Source organism: Phyllostomus hastatus, unplaced genomic scaffold (assembly GCF_019186645.2).
Source record: "Phyllostomus hastatus isolate PE091 unplaced genomic scaffold, TTU_PhHast_1.1 phas_scaffold_216, whole genome shotgun sequence".
In the NCBI taxonomy this organism is placed as follows: domain Eukaryota; kingdom Metazoa; phylum Chordata; class Mammalia; order Chiroptera; family Phyllostomidae; genus Phyllostomus; species Phyllostomus hastatus.
The window spans coordinates 733,856-742,789 of NW_025334018.1; the positions used below are offsets into that span (position 1 = coordinate 733,856).

Genomic DNA, 8,934 nt, shown 5'->3' on the forward strand with positions numbered 1-8,934 from the left:
GTCATATAAGCTGATCTCTATTTATGCAATTTTATATAGATAGATCTTTATCTATCTTTATAATATATAGAGCTTTATCTACCTACAGATATTTTCTAATACATTTACCTAGTTATATATAGGTAGATAAATCTGAGATACATTATCACCTATCCACTTAGTTCCTGGATCCTTGTGTCATGATTACATAGAGCACTGTTAAAAAATGTTCATAATTTTATAAAAATGTTAAGAAAAATGTCCTGGCTGGTGGCTCAGTGAATTGAGTGCTGACCTGTGAACCAAGGGGTTGCTGGTTTGATTCCCAGTCAGGGCACATACCTGGGTTGCAGGCCAGGTCCCCAGTAGGGGTGCACAAGAGACCACCACACATTGATGGTTCTCTCCCTCTCTTTCTCCCTCCCTTCCCCTCTCCAAAGAACAAATAAATAAAAATCTTTAAAAAATGTTCATAATTTTTAAAATTCACAAATTTTATGAAGTCCATATGTGTCTATATATCTATACAGACAGATATTAATGTATATGGTTTATATAAACATAATTACTGAATGTTAATGGTGATTATTTCAGAGTGATAGCATTTCAGGTGATTTTAAATTTTTATCCTATGGTTTCTGTATGTGGATTTTTTACATTGAATATTATTTATACAATCAGAAGAAAAAAACCCTTTTTGTGGCGAAGAGTATTTAAAAGTCACTAATTCAGACAGTTGTATAAAGATAAAAAATTTAAAGGGAAAAATTAACAAACTGATGTAATAACTAAACTTTATAAGAATTCCAAATCTTCTAGTATATTTCATGTATTTAGGTTTATTACCTCTAACACATGTTTTTCAATGCAGTGTTTAAGATATTTTTGTTCCATGATTGAGTTCGAGGGCTTCTTGGATGTCTCAGGGGAGTGACTACAACTAGGAAAGGCAAGAAAATGTTCAGAGTTGGGACAGTTGAGCCTTTTGAGGACAATTAAGTACTTCAACACACAGGTAACACATTTCTTTGTGCAGACTATTAATTTTCTTTAGTTTTACAAAAACTACTCATCATCACATATTTATTGGGTATTTAAAATGTTAGTACTGGGGAACCCTTAGACTGGCCTCTCATCTCAGCCTGACCCACCCAACACACAGTCCTCAGTTCTCATGTGAAAGAGCCCCTTTCCAACTGCAGTCCTGCCCCTTTGTTGGACCAAGTATCTAGGCAGCATTTCCCACAGCCAGGCTACAAGGAGGATGGTGAGTGCTAAACAATACTGGAGGAAGCTGGAGCAATGCTCTGAGCTGATAGTTTCACAGACAGCATTCAAGGCAGGTGAGAGACCTGGACGCACTTCCTCCGCAGTGATGCTTGTTTCCTCTGCTGTGGATGAGGCCCTTCTTGGCAACAAAGAGTCTTACTGAGCAAAGCATCTCTGTTGCCACTGCTGCAAGGGTGGGCAGGGGGAGATGAGGCTAACATCATCCTGGTTTCTCCAGGACTGCTTATGATCTCCTCATTTTCCCCCTGTGGCCTTACATGAGGACCCTCTAGTAAAACTGAGTAATAAAAAGTCATTTTCTCTAAGTTACATAATGTGTAAGTAGATTGTAAAATTCAAACCCAGGTCTATTTTCCCCTTGAAATCATTCTCTTGACCTCTGGTATATATAGCCACACACTATGCTCAAAACTATAAACAATACAGGCATGAACTCTGTCTTCATGGAGCTCATACTCTAATAGGAAGGAAGGACAAAGAAGAGTTGATTATGTGTGTGAAATTTGAGTGAAAGAGGGGAATGAAAGGTTTACAGCACTCACAGCAAAGAGAGCTAACCAAATCATCCAGATGGTTCACATGTGTTTGTGAAACACACTCTAGAATATTTTGTGAATGTAAGCCTAGCTTAAAAGCATGCTTACCAATACCTTGTCTGAATTTTTGCTGTTATGGGGAAGCTTATACTTGGATGATTCAAGGCTCAACATTAGTTGGGGTTCATGGATAGGAACAAGGTGAGGCAGAAATGCGTGTAAGCTCAATGTGGGTATTAGGAAATTTCTCTCCTTCTGCAAATCCTTTACTTGTTGCCCAACAATGTTGGAATTCCTTCTAGCAAGGAGAGTGAGAGAAACTCTCTCCAAAACAGTTTTTTGGCAAATATTTGAGGATCCTAAATGTGAACAGTGATCTACAGGGCCTTTGAGAGGAAACAGAGTCCTTCCAGAGCAGTAGCACAAGCACAGGATTTTGTCAGTTTCATCCCCAAGCCCTTTTTCCTTCCCAAGTCTCTGTGGAAGTGTGCAGGCCAAAGACTGTAGAAAGGGCTAATCTTGGAGTGTTGGCCTCCTGGAAAAAAAAATTTAATTACAAAAAAGAGCATTATTACTTATATTTTTGTCTGTCTACATGAAAATCAAACATTAACAATTTATTCTAAATACTCTGATAAATAAAGTATTCTTCCTCTCCCCTGGACTAATCTGTTCCTGCAAAGATAGCTGAAGATAGTGTCACATAGTCCAACTGACAGAGCTTCTTCAAGGCAGGAAAATGGGTTGGAGCTTTATAAAGTGTTTATTAAGGGAATGGTGAATGTCAAAGGTTTCATATGAAGCTTATAACTGCCAAGTCAACAATTTTGAGGAAATTGCTACCAAGTTCTGTGCTGTGTGACCAATAACTTCTCACCATTTGATTGATTTCAACATTCAATTACTTAGCCCCCACTACATAATGCAGTGGGAGAAAGGAGCTTTAACTTGGAGTCTGAAAGTCTGGGATCTAAACCCATCTGTTAGCTGCTTGACCTTGAGTAAATTCTTTGAGCGCCCTGTTCTTTAATGCCTTCACCTGTCAAATAGAGATCATGCTTACCTGACAATGCCATTTAAAAGATCAACACAATAATTTTAGGGGCCCAATAAATGACATCTCCATTATCTGTACAACTTAGATAAAAATGGGATAGATGCAGGAGCCAAGTAAAAGGAGGTCAATATATTATTATCTTTATTACTGATGAGACTAAGTTTGAATGCTTAGCTTAGGGTGTACAGCAACAGTGGGCTTTTCTTCAGGGTCACCAGCAATTTCAGACACAGCTGTGCCACTGTCAAATTGTGAGCATGGAGGAGCAGGTTAAATACTAAGCTTTCTGCCCACAGGCAGCTCCCCTGGAGAAAGGGAAAGAAAGGCCTGAGTTACTCACAACCACAGAGTTGCATCATGACCTTTGTGGGTCATTGGAACTGTTGTTTTCAGAGGCCTCTTTCTGAGTGAAAAAATATTAAAAAGTACATATGCAATGACATAAAGATGAATATATTCATATTATATTTTAAAATATTGCCCTGACTGGCATGGCCCAGTGGGTTGAGCATCAGTTCACAAAGCAAAAGGTTGTCAGTTTGATATCTGATCAGGGCACATGTCTGTGTTGCAGGCCAGTCTCTGGTTGAGGCACAAGTAACATATTGATATTTGTCTTTCACACTAATGTTTCTCTCCCCTCTTTCTCTCTCCCTGCCCCTCTCTACTTTCTTTGACCTAACCTAAATGTTTCTTTTGCTATTTAAAAAATTAAAAATATTTTTTTTGTCCCCTAAAAAGTACTTTGGACCCTAGCCACTATGCCAAATGGATTAGTTGGCCCTGCATATCCAGCCCTTGTTACCAAATTTCCCAACCAGATAATCCCCTTCTCCTTTCTTGGGGAGTATTGAGTGAGGTTAAGTGGAGAGCTAGTTGTTGCTCTAGAAGCAGACAAGAATTCAGGGGATAGGGTGATCCCTAGACCCTCATGTAAAATGTTAATAGGAAATGTGTAATGTAGCTTAGATTATGAATGATACCAAGGTGAATAAGACATTCACTTTGCCTCCAAGAGCTAAATAGAACATGAGAAAGAGGGAAATAAATGCAAAATTGGAGACCAAGTCATATGCTGAGGAATTTCTAGAAACAATTTCATGAGGTAGTGATATTTGAGCTTGGCCTTGAAGAATAAAAGATTTTTGCTGGACAAGAAAACCTGGGGGTGGGTGGAAAGATCATTCCAGACTATGAGACTTGCTAAAGATATGGGTTCACACATAGGGACATTCTGGGAATTGAATTACAAAAACATTAACCTACCTTATTCTTCTGGCTACAGAGAACTCTCTGTTTGAAGTATTATTGTTTTATAATGATAGGTAGAAGGGAGGAAAGTTATCACTTATTCAGTAGCCACTATTTTTCCTGTGCTTTATAGACATCAACTCACTTAACCTTCACCCCAATGGCTTGAGGTAAGTCTCACTGTCCCCACTTTTTCAGGCAAGGAGGTTGAGACCTTGAAAGTATAAATCACCTACTGCCACAGAATCTAGCTGACATCTTCAGAAACCAAAACCCAGGGCTCTTGAATGCCAGTTCAGGGCTCTGTTCCCTATTTCCTTGGAGGCTTTAAAGGGGTTTCCTAAAGGGTCTAAAAAGAGGAGTTCTTACAGTTGTATTTTAGGTAGAATGTTGTCTTGGCAACATTCCTGGCATTCCTTCATTTCTGGCATTCCACTATCCCACTCTCTCAGGCTCCTGATATGTTTTTTCTACTCTTCATCCTGATCATCTTTCTTTTCTGGGCCCTTCCATGCCTGCTTTCATCTATTGACAGTGCTGCCTTCCTTGGCCTCCCATACAGGACCCAGATCTCTGCTCTTCTTAGGATTTTGCTTATGATTCCGTAGGGTTGGTTCTAGACATCCAACTATGGATGCACCTGTGTGCTTGTCCCAAGACCATGTTGGGCTTTTAAGAGCTAACATTCAGTGGTCAAGTAGTCAATATTTAGTAAGCATCTGCTCTGTAACTGGCACTGGGATTAATGCGTTTTCACATATTGTTTTATCCTCTCAACATTTCTCTGACATAGGCATTATTAAAATTTTACAGATTAGGAAGCTAGGACTCAAAGAGATCATATAACTTTTCCAAGGTGACATGTATTTAATTCCAGCAGCCTGACTCCATACTCATCCTTAACAATGATGGGTTCCACCTTCTTGTAATACTTAGAGTTTTACATCAAATCTTCTCAGTATTGGTGAGAAATTGTCCTCTCTGCTTTTCTCCAATTAATTTCAGTTTCTCAAATTTCATCAGTATTTGGAATATTTTCTATATTTTCTTTCAAATTATCCTGAATAGGCATGGCTCTTATTCTCTCAGAATTTTGTCATTTGGCTGTTTCCTGTTCAAAAATTATTAATTCTATCATATTTGTATTTCATCCAGTCCTTTTGTTATAGGTATACAACAACTTGTTATATATCTATTTTTTAATTGCCCTTTTGCTTCTTACTTTCTTTCATCTTCTCCTTGCAATGACCAGAGGATAAGGATGGGAATTTGAATGTGGAATTCTTGAACAGGAAGATACTTCAGGAGTCCTCTCTTTTTTCCGTAGCAGGACAAAGCCTTAAGGGAACATCCGTGGGCTTTATCTCATAGTATCTATTCCCCTTCTTCATCAATACCAAAATTCTGCTTTGGAAGACTTCCCTTTTCCTTGTTGGTATTAGAGGAAGTATAGTCATGGTGGGACCACATTATCTCAGCTTGAATCCCAGCTCTGCCACTAGACCATCTATGCAAAGTTGGATTGGTAACACAAGCTCTTTGTGCTTCATTTACTAAATTATAATAGCACATACCTCATAGGGTTGTTGTGAGAAGAAAATATGTATAAATATAATACTTAGAATAATGCCTGGAAAATAAATACACCATAAATATTAGCAATTTTTATCATTAATCTTTCCCAAGGTTATGATTGGCACTTTGAAATTCAGCAGCATGGGAAAAATACAGAAATCCATTAGAGTTGATTTATTTGGATAATTGTACCCCAAAGAAATGGTTAGTTATTTCCTGCTGCCTGGATCTTAGGGCAGTCCTTGTTCTGGTCCTTCTTGAATCTGGATCTTCAGAAGTTTCTTTTATTCTGCACTCACTCCCAATATTCTTTCAATGGATTTTCCCTTCTCCTTTTCATTTTCTTTATTTTTTAAAAAGATTTTATTTATTTATTTTTAGAGAAAAGGGAAGAGGGGGAGAAAGAAAGGGAGAGAAACATCAATGTGTAGTTGCCTCTCACGTGGCTCCCACTGGGGACCTGGCCTGAAACCCAGGCATGTGCCCTGACTGGGAATCGAACCAGGGACCATTTGGTTTGCAGCCTGTGCTCAATCTACTGAGCTACACCAGCCAGGGCTCCTTTTCATTTTCTTCTTCATCTTTCTTCTCCTACTTTCTCTCCTCCTTCTCATCTTCCTCTAACTTAAAGTAGTAAATGTTAGTTTCTGATACTTCCTGCCAAGGAACATTTATTGAGCCAGCATCCCTTGAACATGGCTCCTTAGTTTTGGCTTAAATAGTTCCATAGAACAATTCTTTATCATTTTTTAAAAATTGGTAAACTATGAAAGTACTTCCTCATACTAGGCAGAAAACCTTTATAAGAAAAATGTTTGAGTTTGGAGCCTGGCTCTGTCATTTAGTTGTTGAATGGCTTGGACAAGTTTTTTAATCTCTGTGCTTTGGCTTCCTCATCTGCAAAATAGAGGATAATAATAGTTGCCAGTTTATGGTATTGTTGTCAAGATTCAATGTCATAATACTGTGAAGCACTTAGATTTCAGATAAGAGGAAGTTAGTGTTAGCCTTCTTCCTCCCCCTCTGACCCATCAGCTCAAGCCCCTCCATGTGGTCTATACTGAACAAACAGGGAAGATCCAAACCTCAGTCTTCAACCTGCCTGCTTCATTACTTTATCAAAAATAAAATACAAGCAAAGATCTTCTAAGGCTTTGTGTTAAAATTTTCCCACTTCCATACATAGTTTTAATTATGCAAGATGAATAAGTCCTGGAGATCTACAGTACAGTTTAGTGAATAGTTAACAACACTGTATTGTAATCTGAATTTGATAAGAGGATATATCTTAAATGTTCATATAATTTAAAAAAGTGTGTGTGTGAGAGAGAGAAAGAACTCTTAGAGGTGATGCTTAATTCTATGGCATTATTAATGGTGATGCTTTCACAGATGTATACTTACCTTCAAACTCATCAAGAAGTATACATTAAACATGTACAACTTTTTTGTATGCCAGTTAGACCTCAATAATTAAAAAAAGAGAATGTTCAAAAAATTACCCATTTCCTGCATCCCGTGGAGCATCTGTGTCAATAGTTTCTGGAGTCCAGAACCTTTGAGCACTACTCCAATACCTGGGCCTGAGGGTAAAGACTGAGGTGAGAAGGAAGATGGTGCATGAAGGTGCATGGGCATAACAGCAATGGGAATGAGCTTTCTGTCTCACTGGCTCATCCCACCCAAGCTTGAGCAGAAGCTGACCAGACACATTTCCCACACTTTGCCTGCTCTTCCCTAGGATCATGGGCAAGGCTCTGCACTAAGCTGTTTCTCTTTGTTGAAATGTCACTAACAAGAAAAGCTTCCCCCATGGCATGGAAAGCAAGGGTCTGATTGATAAAAACATTGGTTGCATGGCACTTGGCATTTGGGACACATTAGTTTATTACAATATTGTGATGGATTGTCACAGACAGAACAGTCCTTTTACAAAAGGAGTTCCCTTTTTAACAATGAGGACATTATAGCTTGGAAAGTTTAAGGGGCTTGCCCAAGTTACAGAACCACCAAGTGACGGAGATTGCATTTGAACTGACTTTAGAGTTCTTTGGTACATGCCCTGTACTGGTGGATTATTCCTGTGATTACATCACTTTGCCCTTCAGGCCACAGGACCTCTAGGAGCCTTTTTCTCAATGGTCAGCAAAAACACCAAGAAATAGGTGGGCAAGATAAGAGGGAGGTTGCAGGGGCTGGATGAAAAAGGTGAAGGGATTAGGAAGTATGAATTGGTAGTTACAAAATAGTCATGGGTATATAAAGTACAGCATAAGCGCGAACCACAAGCAGCGTCAGCAACCGGGTGAGTGGCCGCGGAGGTTTTCCTGGTTTCTGACCCCAGGGGCCGATGGTGAAATCGTCCCTGCAATGGATCCTCAGCAGCCACTGCTTCACCAGAAAGGAGGAAATAAACCCAGCGTCACAGTCCACACCAGCCGCACCATGCAGCCGCTCCTCTGCCTGCACAGCCAAGGCGGACACCGCAGTAAGAGTTCCAGAGTCTCACTTCAGCTGCTGTAGTGACCTGGGTCCAGGGCCTCAGTGGTGCTTCTGATGTCCCACACCCACCCCCAAAGATCCCAGGTGGATGAGGGAATAGTCAGAGGGAACATAATCTTTCAGCTAATTTATTTTACTGATAATAGATTATAGACTGCATGTAACAGAGGAACTAACATCTAATAACAAGAAAATTCTCAATGTTCAGACCAGGCTCACAGATGCCAAACATGTTAACTGGAGAGTGGTAGTGTTAAGCAGCAGCTGCCTCTACATTGAGATCCCAGGCGGTGCTCTGCCAGAGGAGAGCAAAGATGATTTTGCAGTTCTGGAGTTTGCTGAGGAGCAGCTGCATGTTGACCACGTCTTCATTTGCTTCCTCAAGAACCGTGATGACAGAGCCACTCTACTCATACAATCAGCTCTGTGGCCTTTGAGATTTGTGAGACCAGGGCATTCCTTTGTCTCCAAGAGACCCGATGATTGCTTCATGGCATACACGTGGGAGAGTCATGATGATGTGTAGCAGCTGTGCCAACTGCTCCCTTCATCTTTGCCACTGCTGACAGATCATTACAGAACATAGCCCCCTTTAGTATCTCTCTTTGTGAGAGTGGTGTGACCAACTGCTGTGCTGGGTGCAAATGCCAGGCCTGGTCCCTTCTTCTGGGTTTGTTCGCATGTTGTAATTGTGCAAATAAACGCTCACTCCAAATCAGTTCTATACTTCTTGAAGTTTAATAT

General features: G+C 39.9%; 1 pseudogene; it reads left to right on the forward strand.

The window, feature by feature from the left end:
• The first annotated feature begins 8,038 nt into the window (after nt 1-8,038).
• LOC123804568 lies at nt 8,039-8,716 on the forward strand (annotated as a pseudogene).
• Nucleotides 8,717-8,934: the final 218 nt, after the last annotated feature.